The 26,438-nt window shown below is 39.2% G+C and overlaps 1 long non-coding RNA gene across 2 annotated transcripts; it reads left to right on the forward strand.

The window, feature by feature from the left end:
• Nucleotides 1-213: 213 nt before the first annotated feature.
• On the forward strand, nt 214-23,089 carry LOC307022418. Of its 2 annotated transcripts, XR_013803382.1 has the most exons (4): nt 214-334; nt 7,516-7,566; nt 13,892-14,035; nt 21,857-23,089. It is a non-coding gene; the product is annotated as an uncharacterized lncRNA (long non-coding RNA). The 2 variants fall into 2 exon arrangements; XR_013803383.1 differs by lacking the exons at nt 13,892-14,035; nt 21,857-23,089 and adding an exon at nt 7,921-8,485.
• Nucleotides 23,090-26,438: the final 3,349 nt, after the last annotated feature.

Below are 26,438 nucleotides of genomic sequence, written 5' to 3' on the forward strand. Positions count from 1 at the left end.
AATGATTCCACCATAACAAGCAATTAGCCGCCTTATCAACCTCTGGCTCTGTAAGCTGAGGTAAATACTTATTTTTGTTAACACATAGCCTGCTACAAACATTAACTAGGTGTTTTAAAGAAAAAAAGTATTGAACTAGTAATACTCAGGGCGGGTTGTTGTTTTGAGCGTTCCGTCAAGTAAGGGAGCCCACGTGGATCATAAACGTGGTTTCGACTGTGGAAGTAGCAGGAAAGCAAAGAGTAGGCCTAGTCGGTGGGAAGAGAAATGTTTGAACAAATTCTGTTAATTGGCAGGTGACTACAGATGGAGCCACAACCATGAGAAGTGAAAGGTAAACACTATTCGATACAACATAAAAAAAGCACTGAATGGGGATAACAAGTACTGTAAGCTTTGCAGGAATGAAATATGCTCTGAATGAGGCTACTCCTAGCTTTTGTTAAGAGCAGACTAACAGTAGTACTTTTATTTTATCAGTGAGGTAAAGTGTTGTGTTACATTTTGATTTTCCTCAGCAGTAAAACTCTGGTCAAAGTCTCTATTCTAAAATGGTGATAACCCTGAATTTAATTGGGCCCCATGGTAAATAATGTGATTAAGTTAATATTTAATAAATAACATTAACGTTTTTATTACCGTTAAGCTTTAGATACCGACTACTGAATGATTGAGTACATGGCTTTGTCATTGCATTGTTTAGTAAACTAGACTCTTTTCACATCTTGACATGTACAAAGGAAAAGCACAGGTGTTGATTGATTGATAGCTTTAATTGCAGCTGTTTTTCAGGTTTGCTATTTAGCTTCTTAGCTTGTCTGGCTAGCTTGGATTTTCTTGCAATACAATTTAAGTCTTTGAAAAGCTGTTGGAGGATATTTACAGCTTGGTTTTAATTTGTCATACCTTCAACCATTTTGTTGTTGTTACGATACCGTTTTTTACATAGGCTGGTCTACTGATGTTGGAATTTGGTGATAATTAATAATAACATAAGCTCTCAGTCTCAGATAATTAGACAAGAAATACTCCAAACTATCCAAACCATTTATTTTGCACAAAATGTAGGTTGTAATGACTATTTTGCATACAAAATCCTTGAGCACACATAATACATTATATATAAAAGCACACATCCGATACAGCTAGCTAGCTCCTAGTTAGCCGTGGCCTATTAGTGCAATAGGTAAAAGTTGAATCAGGAGGTCAGTCTGTCAATTGTAATCTTCCTTACAATGGAAAGTTTAGGTAACAATTTTACTAAGGCTGTAACTGAAAATAGCTTTCATTATTGATTAATCTACCAAATACGTTCTTGATAAGGCTAATAGTTTTCGTCGTTTAGAGGTAAGAAACTCATTAACATATCACATTTTCCTGAGCCTGAGGTGTTGTTTTAAAAAGGTTTTTGTGTGTTGGATCAACAGTCCAATTACATGTAATGTAAATATGCACATTTGAACATTCAAGAACTAAAAACATCACATTTTATTAAATACCTTTAAAAAATATTTGCAAATGATCTGTAGATTTGACTAATGACTTCACTCATTGTTTAGCACATACAGTACATATTGCATTTTTACCATTTTGAAAAAACCTTACATTTATTTATATGTTTGATAACTGATATGGAACAAAACCTGAAAATAGAAACATTTGTATATCCCTGTAAAAAGTTGGTATAGTGTTGTTGTTTGTCCTAGAATAACTGATGGCATGTTCTTGTCCCTTTTTTCTTTTTTTTAAAGCAAATTCACCAAACAGATCCCTACTGCTGGTGTAGGTCTGTACTGGTTTTGGTGTTAATAGCCAACTGATTTGCTCTAACACTAAATGACAGTGATTATCTGTAGCTCAGGGTCACATTACAGTGCCATGTGTCTGTCATTAGAGACGTTTCTGGAGTTTATAGTGTCCAGATTTTTTGTGGAGTAGTGAGTGCAGCCAAAGTAAACTAACTCTATCTAATTTGGGGGCAATCCGAGCTGGTAATGTCAGGTTGTATCATGGCCCACTTCAGAGGGAGAATATTCACTTTGACACACTGCAGGGAGATGGAGACAGAAACAGGACCCAGTGCTATTATTTCCTTGTCTCTCAGGGTTGGATTAAGTCGCCCAGCCCTTTTTGGAGAACCAGTATTTGAGCCAAAAAAATAAAAGTCAGACCACAGGTACACCAGAAAAGAGGAAGCAGGATGATGTAATGACACGGCAGTAATGAACGATGATGTTGGTTTTTCTGGTTAGTTGGCGGGTTTGGCTGCTTTTAAGCCTTCTCCAGTCCCATGGGAAATGTTTCGCCATTTATTCAAAGAATATACTCTTTTCATACTTAAATGACTTGATAGGAAATTCCATCGGGGACAGAAGGAACAAAACAATCCAGATGTCTTGCAGGAATATAGTTTGATTTAATTCACATTTTAAAGTACGGTATGTTAAATGTTTTTTTCCCGTCGTTTCGTTCCACATTTATCTGTCCCCCAAGCAAAAGCTTCCTCTCTAATCCTATTTGATGTGGAACTGTAATGTTGGGATGACATACCAAAAGCAGTTTCATGCTGGCATCTTGATTTAACTGTCACTATTGCATACAAGTCCTTTTTGTGTGAAAATAGAGTGATACTAACTGCCAACACTGTAGTCATGACATGTAGGCCAGTTATCTGTCGGTTGTTGTGGAAGATTTGGCGAAAAAGATTAAAGTTATCGTTTAAGATCCAAGAAAAGCTTTTATGTGTTCTCTGTAAAATGACTTCTCTTTATATCGCTTTCTCAGAGTTGGGCTTAACCCCTCATCGTCAGCTTTGCAATCACTTTAAATTCACTTCTTTAACATGAAACAGTGCCATATACTCTTTACTTAGGAAGGCATTAGGCCACTCAATAGAGAATAATTAAAAGGTATCATTTTATTCCACTTTAGTGGCTGATCTCTGCTTCTTGAGCTTAAAGCTCAAATGACATCATGGGACTCTGTTAGAAATGACTTGATTTATATCAGAGCTTTGGAACTTTTAAAGGGACTGGAAATAGCTTTAGTGAGCGTTTGAGAGCAGTTTATGGGACAACATTGCTTTTGTATTTGTAGACCGTATGCTCTGCTCTCAGAAAATGTACTTTGTTGTTGTGAGGGTTTAGCTTTCATTTGTTCTTTCTGTCTGTGGTTGACACTTTCTGAATATAATAAGTGTTCCCATATTGTCTTAAAGCCTTTCGTCAAACAGTAAGAGTTTTTTAATAGATGTTGGGTTGATTTGTTTGTGCTCAGCTCTATTTGTTTTTAGTTTTTGTTAGCAAAGCTCTCCTGTTGCTCTCAGCTTCCATTCTCAGCGTGTTTGTTATCTCAGAAATACTGTCGGATATTAATTTGATTTATCTCTCCATAATAAGGCTATACGTATTACTGAGTATACTTGATTGCAGCGTTATAAAAACATTTCCAGGTATAATTTATTGAAATCCATTCATGACTGACTTCAGATTTAATCTTGTAAACACCTCCACATTCCAGTTCAATTACAAAGCCAAACATTGCTGTCATGGTTCTCTAGCAGCTGTGCAAAGCAGGACAGATGCATCGCACAGCCTCCAACAGTAAGCAGTTGGGATCCGTCCACGTCAATTATAATCCACCACAACAGTTGGCCAAGTGTGATTCATTGTGGTTTGATTCAGAAATATTCTTATTAGCAACCATCAGTCGAATCTTAGATAAATATCACAGTGGTGTTTCCTTCAATCTTAAATAATGTATCTGCCCCTGTGTGCTCTACCTTTACCTCCCAGCAGAGGCCACTGTGGCCAAGCGGAGTCACAGGACCTTTTGACATCAGTACACGTCTATCTCTCTTTCTCTCTCACTCTCACCTCTGCTTGTTGCCAATTGGCTAAAACCCCAATCACTCAAAACCCTTAAAAGCAGCAAGAATTTGGTCGATGTTGTTTGTTGTCAACCAAATGTTGGTTTCACGTTCACAGCCATATTTGAGGCTGTAGAGAAAGTATTCCATGCACATTTGTTTGACACGTCATCATGATCTTTGAAACATTTCCCCGCTCCTACAGTACATGAGATAGTTTTGCATCTGCGACTGTAGCGACGACTGAAAATCACAATTACACAGACAGCTGCACAAATGAGTCGTATCAAATTAGGCGATCAGCAGCTCTTGTCCTGCCTACAATGGACAGTCACAAGTGCATTTTAAAGGCCAGGAAAATTGCTTTTACAACAGTTGTAAATAAGTGTGGGAACATCTCAAACTCATGACAACATATGCAAAACAAAAAAAGGAAATGGCTCTCTTAGCATAAAGGAGCACGGGTCACAAGTAGATCCTCATGACGGATAGACACTTAATGTGATAGATACCTAACTAAAGAGCTCTTGATCAGTCTGTCTGTAGGGTAAGCAGCACCTGATGCAGACCAAGATTTGAACCTATAGATGTAGTAATGTTGGGTTTGTCTATGTGCTTGACAATAAAGGCACTGTTAGCTCTGACCACATGCTTCACCATTCATTAAAGTGATTGTATTTTCTAGACTAGAAGAAGTGCAATACAAACTTTATGTATTTCAATTTTTTCTATGGTAGAAGGATAGATTCACACATGCTCAAGTCTGTCTCAAGATATTATTCAAGTGCCCTTTTTGACATTCCAAACTGTTTAAGGTTGTTATAATCATTTTCTCTTTTTCATGGAGTGGCTTTTAATGGGGTTCTTAATGATGGGCTTTTAATGTTAATATTGTAGGACAACTATAGTCAACATCTAGATGATCTAAAGCAAAATTAAGGCTTTGTTCTATTAGTTAGAAAGGTCAAATTGGTATCTGTTTAGTTCAGGGTTAGGACATAGGTCTTAACCATAGATAGACCACCATATGATATCTATGATATACCTATAATATAGACCACCTACCATCGTCCTTGTGCGTTTACTCACACTTACCACAATAATCTCTTTCTTCCTCTCTCTGTCCTTGTATACGTTTGACTTAACTGTGTGATGACACTGAGGCTGAGGTGAGCAACAACAATAATAACCACATGCCTGTAAACAGTAATTTCCACAGGTACAGTAGCTCGCCGCTCACTGAGCATCTATAGGAACAAGATGGATATATCGAGCCACAGAGGCTGAGAGGCAGTGTGTCTTATCTCCCCTCTGAACACAACTAATGTCCCGTAAGGAAGCAGGTGTGTGAGGGGAGGCGGATCGCGAGTGAAAACGATAGGTAAAGCTTAATGGCTCAGAAGCTGGCTGGGAAATCAATCTCTCTCATTCGCTTGTTTCCAATCCCTCTTTGTTTCTTGCATGAAAACGACAAGCTTGGTCTCCTCAATGAGTCACAGCCTTCGCTTCATTCAACCAATAAACAGCTTGGCAAATATCACAACCATTTGTCTTTGAAATTATCTCACATCCAAATGGATTTTTAAGCCTGTTTGTTTTGTGTTTTGTTTTCTTTTGAGGCGGGGAGAAAACACTACAGACTTGGATGCTCTATCTCATAATAACCTGCAGATGCACTGAAATGGAGCAACATTAATGATTAAAGCGAGTTCACAGGCAAGCACTCTTTGGAGATAAACACAGACGCCTTTGTTTACTCCAGCCGGCAGAGGCTAAACATTTGCTGAGATCAGGACTGTTGAAGAAAAGAGCGTTTTATTGAGTGTATGAAATGTACAAGACCACTTCTAAATGCACTTTCTTTATTGGAAAAGGGCTGGGAGCAGCAGCTGGCTTTGTTACACACAGCAAAGTCAGACGTGATACAATTTGTCTTATTGAGAGAAATTAAATAACAAAGGAGCTTAAACAGTCAAGAAATTAAAAATAATTTACAGCAAAAAAACTACGTAATTGCACAAAGTGTTCTCACAGAATTGTTTTTGCAACCGCAGATGCATATAATGTCAGTACAGGAGTTAACACACACAAGAATCCTTGTTCTCAATAATGTGTATAATATAGAATACAATGTTGTAAACAAGGTGTACCACATGAAAGTCAAGTGCCTTTATCAGAGAGAATGTATTCAAGGCTCCATTATGATGATGAAATTGGTATGAAATAAAAAAAGGTTTGCACAAAGGGGAACAGTATTTGCTCTGCCAATGTTAAATAGTCAAGGATCCAACAATCCTGTTTTTCTTTCCGCTGCTTCTCATAGTGAAAATATCACTCCCTTTACCAAATGTCATGACCCAAGCTCAACTCTCTAATCATGAAGCATGGGGCCAGCTATGGAACCTGACTATTATCTGCTGTCATAGTGACCCATGGGTCACTATGACAGCAGATAATTGTCAGGTTCACAAACCTGACAGATAATTGCCAGGTTCACAAACACATGCTGATCACAAACACATGCTGATAAAACTAAAATAACTTCCCCCAAAAGCATCCAAAAAGATAGACAAACTCTATCTTGACAAAACCCGAAAGCAACAAAGCTTTTCCAGTCACAGGTTTTCTTTGGTTGCAAGAATAAAGAGAGAAAAACAAGAAAGTAAAATCAATGACCGCAACAGACACATTCTTGAAGTGTCAAGGGTTAAGAGGAGACCTTTGGGTTGAGTGCACATGCTTCCAATTAGCCCTCAAATAGGCTAGAGGAAACAGTTGATTTAGGAATATTACTGAAGAATGACTTTAATTAGCCGAGAGACTGAGGGGCCCTGCATGCGGGCACCACTGTCGGTACCAAACAAGGCCAGACAGCATTAATCAGCAGCAGCAAGCTCATTGGAAACAAGACCTCTAGGGCTGACATTTGTTTATCATCGCCCTCCTGATAAATCCTATTCTTTGACAACAAGTTGAAGGAAGAATGATGAAGGTAAGGCAGATGGAAGAGGACACAGAACAAAGGTTCAGCCCTGCTCGTTGCTTTTTACTCTGCAACAGATTGTCCCTTCCAATGAGCACAGTTGGATTGTGACTGCTGCCACTATTAAACCATGCGCTCATTTGAAAGGCAAATTCTGCAGAATCAAATGTAAATATATTGCTCCATGCAAAGCCTTGTGTTATTAGGTCGCGAAGGCTTTGACTCCCTCGCTCTGAATATTTCACATGAACAGCCATCGTGTTGATAATGTTGGGTAAACTATGGCTCTCAGATCTTTTCAACAAAAACTGAATCTGTTTGCCTATTAGAATAAAAACATTTTTTTTTTTTATGTTTTGCAATTGAACTTCTAATTGTTTTGAGACGTAAACTAGGTTATATAAAGTAGGGTAAGTTTAAAATGTTTATTAATCTGTCTTTACCGTCACTCCTTTTACCTACCTTACTTAAATGAATGAGATTTGATGTGGTGGCTTTTATAGAAACACACTGGCTATTCTTGGGTTGTTCTATTGGTTCAATGCAGGAAACTTTGATTTCACATGCAAAGCATATAAACAAACTGGTTCTACAACTTTGATTTGGCAAATTATGTATCAGCTTCTTAAATCTAAGGATTTGTTGTTTTTCTCTTATATTTCAGATGAACTGAATCTCTTTGCATGTTGGACTATTGGTTGGACAAACAAGCCAGGTAAAAGTGCCACTGTGGGCTCTGAATTATTCTTTGCACTATTTTAAGTTTTGTTATAGGAGAGATAGCTACAGATTTCACTCTATGATATTGAATATTTAAAAAATACATCTTCAACCAACTAACTGAATACAAGAGTAAAATGCTTGATTTGTATGGTGAATCTAATAGTATTCTAATATATTTTTTATGTCTTTACTCAAGTAATTATACAACGCAGGACTTATAATCATGTATTTGTTTAGCTTGGTATTAGTGCTTCTTACTTCCTCCAACACTAAGATCTCAGTCACAAATCAACTCTGCCATCCATATATAAGGCGCTTCACTGACTTTCTTCTCTCCCTCCTGCAGGTGTAATGCTAATCAGGACTTTATCAATTCAGCTTTTTAATATGCACTGCGGCAGTAGCTCCCAGAGGAGTGGTTTGCTTTCAAACAAGCCATCTGAAACTAACTTCCATGACATTTATATTCAGGCGCCGATGTAACCAGGTAAAGATCTACCTGAGATGACTCAGTGTAATTATGTAGCAATTATCCAGCCAGTGGAGGAGGCGGCACATTAAAACCATTATGAGGCTTTGGCAGCTTCTCTTAATTGATTGATGCACACCAACTAGCAGGAGATTACCATGATGCTGTGTGCTCACATGAAAATAAAATGCTCTAGGCCAGACACCGCACTTTAGAGAGCCGCTGGCATGAACATTTCCAAGTGGCTTGGATTGTTAATGTATCCATGAATGTTCAAATATTATCATCATGACTGTGTGTGGGTGTGTATGCAGGTGTGTCTTTGATAATATGCTTGTCCTTAATGTACAATGAGCACAGAGAGTCCTGTCTGAAGATCTTTTGTCTTTGCTTGATTCATACTATGACTATTTTATAAAGACATGCAATTTTCTTTGCATTACTTTAAGAGGTTTTGTCTCGGAATACTGATTGAAGTGAGCAATGAGTAAATGATTACAGAGGCGCACCAAACGTAATTAAAATTGATGATCACATGCATAAAACAGGACATGACATGAAGAAATTGCTTTAGAAGGTCCACTCCTTCTGATGCTGAGTGTGTCATTTCCCTTACGAGAGAATAAAATATGATCGTTTAAAATGTTATCAAATCTGACAAAAGGTCACAAGACTGTTTAAACCTTCGGAGGCCTTGTTGTTTTAAGTCTGTCATCAGGCTCCCCTACAGCTGACAGTTCAGCTGAAGTGCATGTGGTCAAGCAGGTCAAAGTATCATGTGATACTGTGGCATTCTGCCGTCAAAGGAATAGTTCAAACAGGGCCGGCCCTAGACTTTTGGGGGCCCTAAGCGAGCTTTGGCTTGGGGGCCCCCCTCACTCTAGCGCGTTCTCACTACACACAACACGGAACCAACTTTTGTCTTATGATGTTAGCATAAGCACACATATTGTATACATAAGCATGTAAACACCGTGGACCTAACCTCCTCTAGGGGGGTCCTCACCTCCTCTAGGGGGGTCCGGGGGCGCGCTCCCCCGGGAAGACTTTTTTTAAAATATTGAAGTTAAAAGCATCAATCTGGTGCACTTTGAGAGAAAAATTAAGACATCTATGGATACATCTCTCAACACCCATTTGAAACAGAACTGTAAACAGATTTTTCTTTATGGATATTTTACAAATAACTTAAATTGTATTCTTGTTTTGTCATATAGTATTTCATAACTGTTTTTCATTTATTCTCTCTGGCTGTCCATCTCATAATGTTCACATAGAAACTAGCTGTCAATAGGAATATCATTCAGAAGAATTATAATTTCTTGCAAAAATCTGTCACAAAAAGAGGTTGCACATTTAAATTCAGGTGTTGTTATGACAACGTCAGTGGCCAAACAGCCACATTTACTGCTGCAAATACGTTCAAACATGCTGTTGACACATAAAGCAGTGGCAACTATGCCACCATTTCAGCTGACTTTTTCTCAGAAATACTGTCACATAACATCCATATATTTCAATGCTAGGTTGATGCTTAGCTAAGCTAACTGTGAAACACTTTAACTGACAGGACTCCAGATCAACTGTGTACTGTAAGGTAGCTTCTAGCTTCATGTCGAACAGTAAATCAACATTTCCCAGAGGGATTTCTTTGAAATCACCAGGTAATGCCAAAAAACATTACATTTAGATCAGGGGTCACCAAACTTTTTTCTCTGGGGGCCACATTATTGTTCCCGACTGTGATGGGGGGCCGGGGCCGAGTCAGCTCATTGTGTAGAAGAGATTACTAGCCCGGCACAGCCATCCCCACTACTACTTCCACACTACTATATCAACACTTGATTCCTGTCACATATTTGTTTACCATCTTTACTAGTGGTTTACAAAAGTAGCAATTGAGTCTTCACACTTTGCTTTAATTTGAAATACCACAGATATTCCATTTATTTGTTTTCTAATAAAAATAACATCAAAGCTGTCAAGGTAAGAAACATCTGCCTAGTTGAGGTGATTGACACTGGCAAAGGTGAGTTCAAAATGATAAATTATAGGTAGGCCTGATGATGATGATAATAATAATAATAATAATAATAATAATAATAATAATAATTGTGTGCAGCACTTAATAAAGGTCAAATAAATAGGCCTATAAAATAAATAAATAAATAAAAAACATCAAAATTATAATAACATGAGTAGGCTAATAGAACTAGCTAACTCTTATGCCTATCCAGGTGAGCATGTTCAGTTAACATTTTGTTTAGGTCAAGGTGAAAAGGACATGAGCAGTGTAGGCTCAAAACTAAAGCACAACAATAATACAGAATAATGGCAATCAAAATCAGTAGCCTATATGTAGGTGAGCTGGATTTGTACTTGTTGATGAATTGTGCTGTCTTTGGGATGGGATCAGCAACAGCAATCTCCTCTCCTCACTTCAGAGTGCCTTCTGGAGCCCTGGCATGGAGGGATGACGGATTGAACACAAGAAGCACCATATTCAGTAAATGGCAAGACATGCTGCTGTCTGCTTTTCTCTGTGACATAATTTTACAACATATGTAGCAAATTAAAAAGAGCCTTCACATTTCATATTTATAGCAATTAAAATCAGTAATTGTTAAAATCAGTGTGCTTACCGTATCAGTGTGAACTGTGTGTTTGCTTCTGGCTGATGAGAAGTTCAATGTCTGGTTGCAGTCTAGTGGTAGCCAGTCTCAAGGTCTGATGCAAGTGTTTATCTGTGAGTCTGTTCCTTGTTGTATTCTTGGTTTGCTTCATGCGGGAAAAGGTTTGCTCACAGATGTAGGTGCTGCCAAAAACTGTGGACATCTTCATTGCATGCTGTTTGATGTTTGGGTAGGTTTCCCCTGGGAGCAAAGCATAGAACTCAATGAGACTGTCAGGCTTGAACGCATCTTTAAGGATATCACAATTCTGCAACTCGGCTAGTTCAAACTGAAGAGAGGGATGGGCATCATTTATGTCGGCAGCAAAGGGGTTCTGGAACAAACGTATTGCTTTACCGTTGACATGAAGCTCACGGAACCGCACACTGAACTGCCCCCGCAGCATTTCCAGTGCATCCTTGCACTTTTCGACTGGGAACGGGACAGGTGGTTTCTCAGCGCAGTAGCTCTGGGTGGCAGGGAGATGCGTAAAGTCCAGCTTTTCGACCTGTCTCACAAGCAGCACTAGTTTGACCTCGAACGCTTTGATGTGGGAATACAGGTCACTGATTAGCTTCCCTTTGCCTTGGAGCTGCACGTTAAGGTGGTTCAACATTTCAGTCACATCTGTTAAAAATGCGAGGTCCCATTTCCATTCTGGCTCGGTCAGCTCTCGTACCGTTCACCTTTAGACTGCAGGAAGGTGTTGATTTCGGGCAGCAGGTCGTAGAAATGGCGCAACACTTTGCCTCGGCTTAACCACCGGATTTCTGTGTAGTACAGCAAATCCTCGTAGGCAGACTCAAGCTCGGAGAGGAAGGCCTGGAACTGTCTGTGTTTCAGACCATTTTTTCGGATGTAGTTGACACAGTGCACAACCACCTTCATAACAGACGCCCACTTCAAAACTTTGCAGCATAGGGCTTGCTTGTGAATCAGACAGTGGACTTGTAGTGGGGGGGTGAGACCTCGTTCCTCGAATTCGCTGTTCAAGCGCCCTACTAGCCCCCTTGTCGTGCCAACCATACTAGGTGCGCCATCCGTAGTGATGCTGGCAAATTTACACCAGTCTAGACCCAACTCTTCCATTGTTTTGCACACTTGGACAAAAATATCCTCTCCTGTTGTAGTTCCTTTGATGCTTTTTAGTGCTGCCAGCTCCTCAGACACTTCAAAGCTTTCGCTAATCCCACGAATAAAAATTAGCAGTTGTGCTGTGTCCTGCACATCATTGCTCTCATCCATGGCCAAAGCAAAAAACTTGAATTGTGACGCTTTCTCGTTCAGCTGCTCATAAACGTTGTCCCCCAATTCTTCTACTCGCCTGGTCATAGTAGTCGCGGAGAGACTCACACCGTTGACTGCCTCTCTCTTGTCGGGACACACCTCCTCGGCCACAGCAAGGATGCATTTTTTAACAAAGTCCCCATCAGTGAAGGGCTTCCCATGGGTAGCTAGTATGTGAGCTACCTTGAAGCTAGCTCGAACAGCAGCGTGGTTTACCTGGGTTTGGCGAATGAATGTTTGTTGTTGTGCTGCCAGTCCGCTTTTCATTCTGCGAATTCTGTCTGCTCTTGCTTGCCCTCGCAAGCTAGCAAAGTCACTGTGGCGGGTTTCGTGGTGACGACGAAGATTATATTCCTTGAAAACCGCCACACTCTCTTTACAGATAATGCAAACGGCACGGTCCTTATACTGAACAAAAAAATAGTCGTTGGTCCACTGTTCTTTGAAAATTCTGCACTCTCTATCAACTTTTCGTTTAACGTTAGCCATTTTTGCTGTCCTGAACACTGACAGTTCTCTACGCGTGCGTTGTCTGTCACTCACTTGATCTCCAAGATGTCGGGTGACGACAATTCGGCAAATATAGTGCATTTTATTTTATAACTAAATATAATTTTTTTAACTGAAACAAAATCAACAAAATACCAAACGCAGACATGTTATTATTTTCCAAAAATCAATTTGAAAAAAATAAGCCATGACGACTTTTGGGGATTTGCCTCATAGGGCCGGTTCAAGTAGTGGGGGGCAGAGGGGGTTGGGGCCGGTCAAAGGGGGGTGGCGGGCTGGATCCGGCCCCCGGGCCGTAGTTTGGTGACCCCTGATTTAGATGATATGACAAAGTGTTTATTTAATATATCTGGCTAGCTATAGCTACTTGCTAACGGTTTAGCTTACCCCTGCGATTCAAAGTAACGTCAACGTAGCTGTAATTTATGCTTTTCTTACATATTCGCATAACTTGGAAGTTTACTGACATTTACATACCTTGTTTACCTGACTCAAGTGGTGGCTCTGGGGTTGTTGTGTGAGCCACCACTTGAGAATTGTCGTATCTTTTAAGAAAATATTTTCTTATGTCCATCTTCAAAAACTCTGAGTCCGACTGACAGTTTACTTTAAACATTTTCACAGCTCACAGGATAGGTACCTGTCAGCCAATAAGACAGATGTTTATTTCCATTTAAGTCGCTGGTTGGTCTGGTGTCTTGCCTCTGTTGCATTCACTGAACACGGTAAATTACAATCCTGCCGTCCTATCTTGTGTCATGATGAGGTTCAGGTAAAGCACGGTTAATGTATTATATTATTGACTCAATAATATAATACATGACTTTGAGAGTAGGCAATCTAGGCATATTAACACAATTAATTAAACATACTTATCACGGCGACGGTGTACTGAGATTTATTTATTTTTTAAATACAAAAAATAGTTTTTGCTTTTTTTAACGAAAGTTGGATTACAACATTTACAACACTCGTCTGCTTTATATGAAGTGACAGGCAGGAGATGGTTAGGTTACCTACGCCTATCTATACAAATAACGTCAAAAACAAAAGATAATGTTTCATGGGGAAAAATGTGCCCCTGCTACACTGCCGTTTCCAGTCTTTATGCTAAGCTAGGCTAACCCTATCTTGCTTTCAGTCAAACAGACACTAGAGATGTATCTAAAACCTTAAACAATTCCTTTAAAGGCCCAGGATAACATTTTATAGCATTGCAAATACACTGTGTGTTTGCTGTCCTCAAAATGAAAAAAACCAGTAGGTCTCATAAATATTTATAGCCCATCAGGACAGAGTTAGATACATTGGTGTACAGTTAGGAGCCATATCCCATCTATTCATGTGCACTTTGTCCTACATATTTGTATATTCCTCAGAAGACGCGGCTCCTCGGTGCTCAACTGCTTCCAGATGTGGAATGCCAGAGATAATCTGTCGCTTTGGATCTCAATGAGAGCAGGGTGTCTCGCAGAAGCTGGAGATCCGGCTCCCAGATTGTAGACATCCTACACGTGCATATGGTAAGAACAAATGCACACACGGAGGCACACACGGAGGCACACACACACACAGACGCACACACACATGTACAGTACATACACTCAGCCCTTAAGTCCCCAAACTCGGTTAATAAGTGAACGCTATCAACTTACTTTAACTTAATTAGGGTTTACCAAAAGAGGAACCATGGATATTTACATTATCACACTATATCACAGGGTCCTAGCAAATCAAGGTCTAAATTATAGAAAGGAACTACACCAAATATTTTGATCAAATGCGAGCACAAATAGGGACTGGCTCCAACTCACAGAAACTCGCACACGCACACGCACACGCACACGCACACGCACACACACACTTCAACATGGCATTCGTTCCCAACCAAACAAATGACTTCCTCATGTTTTTCTTTAATAGCAAAAAAGTCAGACAATCTCCAAACACTGTCATGATGGTAAACAAGTGTTCCTTTTCCCAGCTATTTTATGCTTTGATTACTATTTATTCATTTCAGTCTAAAGCTTTTGAAGTGTCGATGGTTAACAGATGCTAAGGGAAGGATGAGGAAAGATAGGGAAGCTCTGAAAACTGGATGCCATTTGAACACTGCCTGTTCAATGTGCATCATCAACACACACACATTACAAACATGTCTCTATGAGCGATGTGTTGGCCAGTTCTATTTGCCAATAAAGCAAACATCGAGAATGCAAAGAGACACAGAGGAAGGATTTTTGGTTGTTTAATATTGACAATATTTTTTACTTCATCTGAGGGGAAATATTTTTAGAGTAGCGTTTCATTACAGTTCCAGGGCCTGCCATGTCTCCCATAGCCTACATAAACATCCAGTACTGTAAGTCGGGTGCCAGCCATCACAGCAACCCAAAATGTGTATGGCAACATAACAGAGCAGAGACCGAGCACTCTGGCATCTCGTCATCCAATCACAGTAACGGTTTCCAGACTGGAAAAAGTGTCCGACACAATAATCGTAGTTTAGAGAAAAGCAATTTAGCAGCAAACTAAACAAGAATTGAAGAAAAACGGTCATTTGCAAACTTAAGCGAGTAGAGAATTAATGTCATTACTGTGTTTCTGCCCGCAAAAACAAAAGCTTGGCTTTGTCTGAAGGATGTTTCATGTTCAAATTTCCACTGGCTCCAGAGCACTCATTACAATGTTTGGCAGCAGCCAGACTTTTGGACGAATGTTAGAGCAAGATCTGAAGATGGGAATACCACTCGTCCCAAAAAGCTAAGCTGGAAACGTCCTAAAGTAGTTTCTTTAAAAAAAGCTGAGCCTGAAAATATATCTACGGCCTGGACCAGCTGTATACCTTCGAGGCTGCAGGGGAAGTTTGTTATTGAAGGGTTCTCTTGTGGTAGAGATGGCAGCGTGTCAATAGGACACCAGATTGCAGACCATAAAGCATAATAATCTCACATTTCTCAAAACACTCTGCTTCTGCTCGAGGGGAAATGGGAGCGTTTAGAGACGGACGAGGGGGGAAAACATATTCTGTTGGATGTTGGATTCCAGACCTCATGGCTCATTGTTGTCTCTGCTAGAAAGCATAGCAAGATTTGGGGCCCTGTTGCATAGTTACCTCCAAAAGACCAAAGCCAAATATTTGATGGGAAAGTGTCCAGAACCAGAGTAGATGAGGTCTGACGTACAGTAAAAATTGCTTCCTCTACATTTTCCTGTAGTTTACATGGTAGTTTTGACATGGCTCTTAGCAACTGACCCTCACCCTTCTTAGTTACCGTTGCTACGCCTTTAAAGCTTTATTTTCTCCCACGGCATACTGTATGTTTTAAACAGTGGCAGATTAATCATTTACATTTTCACTTCTTGCATCTTCATTAACAGTCTTTTAGACGGATGGAAACACAAGTGGCTTTCCATCTGATCATTGCATTAGCATTTGATCAGCTATAGATAGCTATTTAACCTTGATTTAACACTTTATTTTGCTGACTTGTTAACTTTTTCAAGGTTAAACCTGGGTATTGGCTATACACTTGATAACTATATACATTATATTGTGCTAAAAGACCTCAACTAAAGCTACATGCCCGAGACTAAATATCGCCACAGCTGGTACATAGACGCTGAACCCATCAACTAGCCTTGTTGTTTCCTTTACGATACTTAGTCCTAGTATTATAAGTGATGATAAGGAAGACATACATTACTTAATTCTATCATTACCCTGCTTTGTTTCTCAACTTCATTGTACGTTTTCACTTTTAAAATAAGTCGTACAGGGAAAAGACGATATATTAGACACATTTTACACCATCTCTGGAAACGCATAAACTCAATATTGTCTTTCCTGCATTCATTCCCTGTTTTTACCTCCTTTCACCTTACCTATCCCTGCTGCAATATATTTCAAGCCGTCTTGTAGTTCTTCATATTTCCTCCCACTCTCCATGCCTCCTCTCTTAGAAGCCTTATCCTTAATCATCCCTGCACTCTCACTTTATTTTCCTCTTTTCTGGCTCCTGCCCTATATAATTCTTGCTCCCTCAACCCGTTTTACATTAATGCTATCATGTCTAGTCTGGTCTCATTTGATTACTTGCTCTCCTCACTCTCCTCCTTCCCTCTCCTCTCACAGAGATGTGAGGAGCACTGCCCCGGGTTCTGGCCTTAGAACAAGCGGCTGCCTTGTGAGGCTCTGTTTGCTTTGCGAGGTGCTTTCTCACATAGCAGCGTTTCAGCGCCTTGCCTGGCAGATCACACCTCTGTGTGTGTGCGTGCGTCTGTTTGGGAATACTACTCTAAGTACTCCAAGCTTGTGAATTCATCTATAGTTTGTGCACATTCTTAACTGCCTCAGCGTGTGTGTGAGCATTTGTTTACCGTACTGAGTTGTGTATGTTTGGAATGAGAGCTGCCCCTCGGGCGGTGCGTACCTAAAGCCTTGCTCACCGGGTAACTAATGAACCGAGGCATGCCTACCTTCCTGTTTTCTTAATCAACAAACATTTAAGGGAAATCAGCAGATCTTTACAAGGCTTCATTAGAAAGAATGAGAGGAAAAACACCATCTACCTTAAGTGCTCTCAAAGGAATACTAGGACAAGTTGCTCGGGGAGAATGTGCTGCAAAAAGTGATAATATCTCATGCTCTCCAAAATTGGCTTTTGTGCTAAAGAAAGAAAGATTACAATTGTTATTTTCCATTGTAAATTAGTTAAGCTACAGATAATAAATATATAATTCAAGGAGAGCTCAATTGAATAGATGGGCTGCCATGTTTGGTCCTGCTGGAATAGTTGATAAAGCTATGATTTAACAGTCGAAAATGAAAGAAATTCTCGCAGACCTCACATGTAGGAATTCAGTGAAGTTAAAAAAAGTGTGGTTTTCACTCCGAGGTACAGCATGACCCCTGCTGTTCATGTTGAGGTGACCATTAATGATGTGGATTAGCACCATGATACGTTCTCTGGTATTAAAGAATGTTCTTTGGTTGTTCTGTTTTCATGTCGTTTAATACACTTATTTTCACAACAAAGCGCTGCGAGTCGAACTGAGCAGTTCCATCTGATCAACTGTGAACAGGTGGAGACATTGCTGAACTCGGGTGTTATTCTTGTTTTGATCATTCACCCTGAGCTTGTTGTTTGGTGAACTCATGGATAATGGTTAAGCCGTGGTGTTTTGGGATTGAAAAACACATTAAAGACCTTTTATTCTTTCTTAGAGCCAGTTATAAGACATATTTGGTTTATTTAAACGTTTGGTCAGAGACAGCTCTAACATTGATTTTGCTCTTTTTGCCAACCCCTGTCCGGTTGAAGGTCATGCTGCTTATTGATTGTGCCACAAAATGTTGCCACAGGGTATTGAACAGTGACTCAGATGAAGACATACTGTGCTAATTATTATAAAATTGAATGTTGTGCTGTAAACCACTGACCTCATCTTTGCTCTGGAATAAAGATACAGTGTTGAAGAAAACAGAGAGGAGGACGTTGCCTAATATTTGGCAGCCAAAATGTCTTCATATGGGCCATTTACCTTGAATTCTTGAAGAAACTTTGATTGTATTTCCATGGCTATATTGGGAATGAGGAATCGGAAAATTCAAATAATTCTTGAAGTATTGAATTAAATTGAGGATGTGTTTAACAACATCAAAATGTCCATTTAAAAAAATAAAATAAATATTCTCAAGCTCCCTATAGCTTATCGGGGTATCTGATGTCACATGTCTCCATTATGTCTTAAGATTGTACTTGTATTTTTATTTAAACTTGTAAATAAAACATGCGCAGTATACTTTACGGTAGTACTTGTAACACAACACTTTTGTGGCCACTAAAAATGGCTGTCGAATCACAGACATTATTCATCGGCCTGGGTTGAACATACCAGACACCCTAAGTGAGACAGTCATGTTAACAAACATAATACTGTATATGTCTCATTGAGCAAAAAGAATAACACATGACATCATTCCCAAGTCAGGACTCAGAGCCAAGGAGGCCTGTATCTTACAAAATAGCATTCCTGTATTAAGTTTGTTTATCACACCTGAGCGATCGACAGCGCTGGCCTCTCCTGAGAGGTCTGAGGCGATGCATTCAGCGATGTTAGCATTCCCAGACTCCGCTCAATCTCAGGACGTTTAGCACAAAATGACCTGAGGGATGGGATTTCCCCAAGATGATTTTCGAAGCAGCAGAAGAAGCGTATACGTAAAAAGGCTTCTGCTCATCTCCATAAATGTTAAATACCTCTTATGTCAACACAATCCACTTTAAGAAGTCTGAATTCAATTCTTTTTTTGTTGGTAATCTTACATAATTTTTGCATTTTAAGAGATCAAAATGTTTGTTCATTCCTGCACCAAAAAAGTTTCCCCCCTTAGACAGTGCTCCTCTGATGTTATCATTGTAGCGATAGAGTTCATTGAAAAAGATAAAATCACAGACACTCTCAGCACCTCATCATCACAACCTCCCTCTCTCCTCTTTCATCGCCACAAAGAATGGCTAGTTTGAACCAGACAAAGAGGACAAATCTGAGACTGGAACACAAATCACAATGCATGTTTTTGAGTTTATCCCGATACCAGCTCATGCTGAGTTGAAGGTTAAAACGGATGGGCTTATGCAATGTCGAGTACAGAAAACATTGACTGCAAACATTGACTGCTGCTCAAAGTCTGAGTACCAGCACTGTTGGTCATATTGCGAAAAGTTTGCATCATATATTAACCTTGTGTTTTGTCGATTTTGGCTTCACTTCCTCACTGTCAATCCAAAAAGTAAATGCCTAGATTATAGCAGACTTTTGAAAATAAGTTTTTAAGCAAGTTTCCATTGGAGAGGAGACATGGGAGTCTTAACAGAAACATCTCCAGCAGCCTTCTGATCCTGGCTTTGATCAACACATACACTAGATGCGACAGCTACAGGTTGAGGCAACACACGTTCCCGTTTTACAAACTCCTGCCCACACATTTTCCCTCACCCCTTTTCCCACACCCTGAACCTCTGTTTTCTGTCTCACACTCTTTCTGTCTGTCAGCTCTCTCCTTCAAGCCTCTCCCTCTCTTGAACACACACATATATACACAGGACTTTTCATATACTCAACTCCCCTTCCCAGCAGAGTGAAGCAGCTTTGCTTTTATGAGATACCAGAGTTGGGGCTTGCGGCAGGATGACTGACTGACTTGTAGAGGGGACAGAGGAACCATTTTGTACCCGCCACTGAGGGCTGAATCCCTTTTTAGAATATTCATTCATAAACTCCAGGAGCCTTTTACTCAACAGCAAACACTGGACCCATAGGAAAAGCACTGAGCTGGTGCATCCAGTGAGGAAAACAAAAATACAGGGTAAACAGGACAGAATTTCATCAAAATATATATGTGCTGCTAAGTATACTCTGATGTATTCATTGTGTTTTTAGGGAAATTGTTTGGATAACAAGTCAGTCAACAGGATTAGAAATTTGGGGAATTATGCAAAACCTGTTAAAAACTGCTTTCTTCATTTTGCAGAGCAGCTGCATTCGTCTCTGTGAAACTGTCCAAAACAATTGGTGTTTTCTTAGTAATAAATCTGCTTATCAAATAATAAAGCATTACTTAATGTAACAGTGAAGTTAAGCTGATAATACATTACCATTTTGTATCAACAAGATTTGGTTTGAATAGTGCGTTCTATTTAAGCTGTCCAAAATGTCAATTTGGAAGCAATTTGCAGTCAGCTTTCTGAAATGGAGGACCTCATTAACATTAACCTTCCCAGTTGGTTTATCCCAGAATAAACAGAAGCGAAGCTGTAGTAATATAATGTTTAGCTCTTCTGTCTGATCATTAAATTGGAAGACATACCTTCCCACTTGCTGTCTGCGTTGCTATGGTGTTTTTATCAGCAACAATACGTGTCATTCCTTGTTATCAACTGGTATTGCTGGTTAATTGGATATAAACGGTATTTCTAACTTCAAGACTTGTTAAACTGAAACAGGGTCAACTCGGTTGTTGCATTATTCCCAACTCAGTATTTCAACTACTGAGGGAAAAGGAAACTTGCATAAATTCATAAATCTTTTGTGTACAATATTTAATTATTAAAACTAGTGGTTTGTCAAAATGGAATGCACCATTAAAAGTTGGGAAAAATCTTAGCGACTAAAGACCCGGGAAATGTCTGCAGTGCTTTCAAATCCAAAATAATCAACTAAATAGGAGGTCACTATACAGTAGCATCACAAACTGTAGCCTAACTTCCAAAATGTTAAGTTTCAGGGGGGGATATGAAAAAATGAACTAAAAACTTTTATTTGCAAAGAGAAATATTTGTTATTGAGTAATATTCATCTAGTCTAGAGTACAGTATCATCAAGTGTCTAACATATCCATATGAGCCCTTTTACTACTTATTCTCAACGGGTCATTAATTATCAAGCTTTTAAATGTTTTGTCAATTGAGCCCATTAGCTTAGCAACACTTTTACCTGGCAGTGAAATTGTGGAAACAAATGTTCCTAGAAAATAGTTTTCTTGGTGCAACTACAATATACAGCATTATGTGTATTACCTATGTACAGAGCTAGGTTTCCCCCCTGTTTACATGTGTATGCTAAACTATAAGCTACTGGCTCAAATGTAGGGTTTACTTTACCCATAATTAAGATTAGTCATTAGTTGATATCAGAGATTACTTTTTATGCACCTATGTATTGTGTATGTGCAGTCAATTTAGCTTCACTGTAGTAAATGTAGTCACTGTAGACTAAAGCATTAAGAAGAGAAAAGTAAAAGAAACAACAAAAACAAACCCACTCTCTTTTACTCTCCGCCAGCTTCTCTGACATCTCGAATGTCCCCCAAACTATCTTCACGGCTGTGCAAGTGTAATGCCTCAGTAAGATCTCTTCACAGGAAATATTACGATTTCTGTACTGAGTGTCACAACTAATAGACCTCGACATGACAGATTTATGAGAGCAGGCCAAACACAGAGAAAAGAAAGGAGGAAATGGGGAGGAAATCAGGAGTGATTGTAATTAAAGCAAGGCCTAAGATGAAAGGAAGTAATGCATGAGTGAGGGGAGCACAGCAGGGTGGGCACTGAACCTGACTTTTAAAGCGCATATATTCAAGTGTGCAATGGTTAAATAGGTTTTAATGTTTATGTGATGGAGACTTGTTCAGAAGTAAATGGTACATTTTTATTGTCGTGTAAAAGCAGAGAAAAGAAAAAAAAGTGGGATGCACCCTATTTAAAATCTTCATCTCTGTATTTCCTTACATTTCCGTGTTCTTGAAAGCACCTTGGCCTATTTTCTTTTATCCATAGCGTCAACAGAGTTTGTCACGGCAGGGGCACCGAACATACAGGCTGCCAAAACATCCCATTCTGGATGGGGTGTTAGATGGACTCCCCCCTCTCTGCACCCCTTCCTCCTGCAGACACCATAAATCACTCTGCGAGGCTGACCTGCTGATGAACCACTCGCTTTAAAAAAAAAGAGTCATTTGAATAGTTAAAGCAGGGGCCACACACATACGTGCTAGCACTTCTGGGACGTCTGAAGTTTAATATTTAATACGTTTTTACAGGTACTTAAATGGAATCAATTTAAAGTGAAAATCTGGCAGCAGGGACACACATATAGCGCCCAATGCCATTTAGTTCACATTTCAATCAAATGGTATATTTTCACGCTTTTTTATGAAGACAATGTCTCCTAAAATGCTACATTATATCACTTATCATTTTCATACATTTTCCTGTGACTAAATCATTATTTTTGCCGGTCAAGACGGACTTGAGAAGTTCAGGCTGGTCAGCATCAGGTCTAAACAGAAAGCAGAGGAGTTACAAACAAAAGGTAAAAACAAGACACATACAGAGAAAGAAACATCCACAGAGACCAAGTGAGGAAGAGAAGGAATAGAAAACCAGAGGAGTGAAATAGCAGACATAAGTGTCCTGGGGCGAGGCCTGCAGGAAATGAAGTCAACGGTCTTAGAGAAATGAGAATGGGAAAAGCAGCTGTGGGGCCGCCGTCTTCTGCTCCCCCAACCTGCAAGGCCTCTGAGGGCCACTCCACTCACACCATGGGTAATGAGTCAAACCAGAACATTTTACTATAGTTGATGACAGAGTGAAACTAAATCATACAGTATCATATCCTTTATTTAACCAGGTAAAAGACTAATTGAGATTAAAATCTCTTTTCCAAGAGTGACCTGGCCAAGAAGGGCAGAATGTACGAAGTTACAACAGATAAAACACAGACATGACAGGCAGACAAATACAGCTGTAAAACACAAATAAAATGGCACGTTAGCCAGTCAATATTCGAAGTAAAACAAACTATTAAAAATCTTTCAAAACTGGCCAAAATTTAAAACGATTTTAGGATACAGGAGCACTTGTCACGATTCTTATGTAATTTCACGGTTTTAGTTTTGTGTGTCTGGTAATGGGTTTTGTTTTGCTGTTCATTCCTCCCTGTCGTTAGTTTCCCTGGTGTGTCTGATTGTCTAATTGTGTTCACCTGTTGCCCTTGTGTTTCTCCTTCCCTGCCCGGCTGTTTCTCGTCTCGTGATTACCTCCCTGTATTTAGTCTTGTCTCTTCCTGTGTTCGGTGTTGGTTCATTGTCTGTCTTTCATGTCTCCCTTCATGTTGGTCACAGTCACCTTTCGTTTAGATGCTACCTCGTGCTACAGTACTTGTTCATGGATTCATGTTTTTTCAGCTTTTGTAAATAAAGCTCGCCTTTTGTTTCATTTTGAAACCCGTTTCCCTCCTCAATCTGCATTTGGGTCCTATTTTTCCCCAACCCTGACAGCACTCACATCTACCAATGGTGTCGTGTTCTCTGTCCTTTAAGATGGACCTGAATTCCCCTATAGTGATTAAATCATTAAGTTTCAGCTCCTTCTGTACATTGTTCAAAGCGGTTTTACCCAGTTTTGCTTTATTTAAAAGCTGTTTTACCCAGTTTTGTTCTCACTGTAGGAACCAGCATCTGCATAAAATCTTGGGAGCGCAGGCCATATAGACTTTCTCTTTGATACATATGCAAATGTAGGAGGGAAACAACCCAAGCAGAGATTTATAAATAAAACCCAACCAATGGGAAAGTCTGCGAGCAGACAAAGATGGCCAATTAGCAGCAGCATATAAAGTGTACTCGATATCCACATCCAGTAATAAATCGTAAGGAACAATGGTACACAGTATCCAAGCTCTTTAGGCACTGGTCAGAGGCATTCATGTATAGCAGGTCACCATAATCTAATACAAGTAAAAACGTTGCAGATATCAAATGTTTCCTTGTCTGAAAAGAGGAACATGATTTATTTCTGTAAAATAAACCTAATTTTATTTTTAGCTTTGAAACAACATTTTCCGTGTGTAACTTGAAAGACAAGTTCTGTTCAATAATAAATCCCAGATATTTGTAAGTAGTGACCCTCTCAATTTCAGTCCCTTGTGCAGTACAAATCTTGGGTAGAATAGATGGTAACTTTTGGGATTTTTCAGCATTTAATACCAACTTTAGTTGATATAAATGGGTTTGTATGACATCAAAGGCAGACTGGAGGAATTCTAGATTTTGCTCTATAAAAGCGGAGGAACAATAAATAACAGTATCATCTGCATAAAAATGGTAAGAAGCATTTGCTAAATTATTACATAGGTTATTTACATATATGGTAAAAATAATCGGTCCTAATATGGAACCTTGTGGCACACCCTTTGCTATCGGGAGGAAGGAAGAAGAGGACCTGATGCTGATTAGGGTGTGATTCAGGCTCTCCTTGTGCTACAAGTGCTAAAAACTGCTATGGAAAGTCAACCATGTTAAGGACTACAAGGTGCTCATTGTGATGTTTTCTAACAAACTATGGGAATGATTTTAAAATAGAGCCTTTAAGGAATTTGAACAAGATGTATACATGTGGAACAAATAGATTTGCACACACTTCTGGGTGGGATAATTTAATAATTGGATTATTAGACTTAGTAGCTGTAAATCCCTGCTTAGGAGTTTTAATGTATCACACTGGAGGCAAACACTTCAGCAAAGTTCAAATGTTTTCCAACTAGATTAAAGTAAAGTAGTCTGTCTCTTGGTGTAAATCCAACCGATCAATTTTTGCAACATTCTCTGCCCTTGATTCAAAATGTCCAAAGAGCATTACAAACACGGTTTGTAGCATAAAGTCCTAACAATGGATGGATGGATGGATGGATGGAAGGATGGATGGATGGATGGATGGGTAGGTAGGTAGGTAGGTAGGTAGGTAGGTAGGTGTCTTTTTGGTCGAGCATGAGCACACACAGATGGTGCTGGGACCGAGGGAGGACTGATTAATAATGAATCTACCTTGGCCACAACAGAGAAGATGCAAACATGGCCCCGGGAGGAGAGCCACTTCAAACTCTGGCAGAGAAAGGAGAAACACGGGCAAATATGCCATCATTCAGCATGCTCACTGGACCTTGTGCACAATGTATCCTTAAGTGATGGACCAGTGAAAGAGAGCTATTTAAGGCTGTACAGAAAGCATGCTTAAAGTGAGTGAGTGGCTAGGTGGGTGGGTGGTATATGTGTGTGGGTGTATATGCATGTGGGTTTTTGTGAGAGAAATTGAGAAATAATCAACCCAATGGGAACATGCGTAACAGAGCAAGGTTGTGTTTTAATTATGCTTCCTCTGAGTTGCTTCCAACTTGATTGAGAGGCTGGAAATGCGAGAATATTTTCAATGTCACTTTAGATTTTCTGATATGATACAATTAAATGTTTACCTTTTTATATTCCGTACAATACTTTACAGAATATCAAATGTTTAATATTACCGGTAGTTAAAATAATACAACCCTTTTACTATGTGCTGCTGTGAAGTTATGTTATAATATAATATCTATTCATCAGTAAGAGTAAATTAATACCCAGTGAATAAATACTCGTTTACAATCAAAGGTCCACATTTAAAACCTAATTTACTAGACGAATAGTCAAATAAATATTATAATATTGGAATATTATAATGGATGCATTTATATGTTTATTGCAGCTGGCATATGACCTTTATACTGCTGGATAGAAAACCCATTATTATGATAAAACATCTATTTGTCACATCACAAATGTTAATCAAACAAATGTCCCAGAGTAACTGTTATATATTGATTGTTGTGTTTTTATTAAGGTCTTAATGTGTGCACATGTAAAAATGTGTCTTTGATTCTGTGTATATATATATATACATACAGTATTTGCACACATATTTTTACATACATTTGTTTTATATTTGGGATTGTGGGAAACGGTATTTCGATCTCTCTGGCTGTACACACAAATTGGAAGATTGACAATAAAGTTGACTTTGTAAAAAGTATAACATATCGCTCAAAGGTAGCATAATATTGATATAATCAGGTAAAGTATCGTATTTGTATTCAAGTTGCTCTCATCTCTTGTTTTTGTACGGTTGTTTAGTCGTGAGTCCAGCAGGAAAAGAGGATAAGACTGATTGTATCCATCAGTATCAATAAGCTGATTGGGTATTAAGCGTACATGACGGTGACAATCAATGTTAAATTAGAGCTGTAAACTTAAATCAAATAATGTCAAACCATTCTCTTGTTTCAGCTCTCAAGTCCAAGTATTTGCTGCTTTTCTTGGTTTTCTTGGCCCACCATATAACAATAGAATAAAATATAAGGCATTTTTGTTGCTATAGGTCAAGCGTTAAGGTCAAGGGTGCAGCCCTATAATAAATACTTGAATGTGCCAAGGTTGGGTTCTATTTCACTTAGGGTAGTGAAGCCACTGGTGCTTCATATTGTTCCTGTTTAATTCATCTGACATCACAGTGTTCTACAGCCGAGCTGAGGTGATATCCTGCCTAAGAG

The sequence above is a fragment of the Notothenia rossii genome, assembly GCF_949606895.1.
Source record: "Notothenia rossii genome assembly, chromosome: 10".
Lineage (NCBI taxonomy): Eukaryota > Metazoa > Chordata > Actinopteri > Perciformes > Nototheniidae > Notothenia > Notothenia rossii.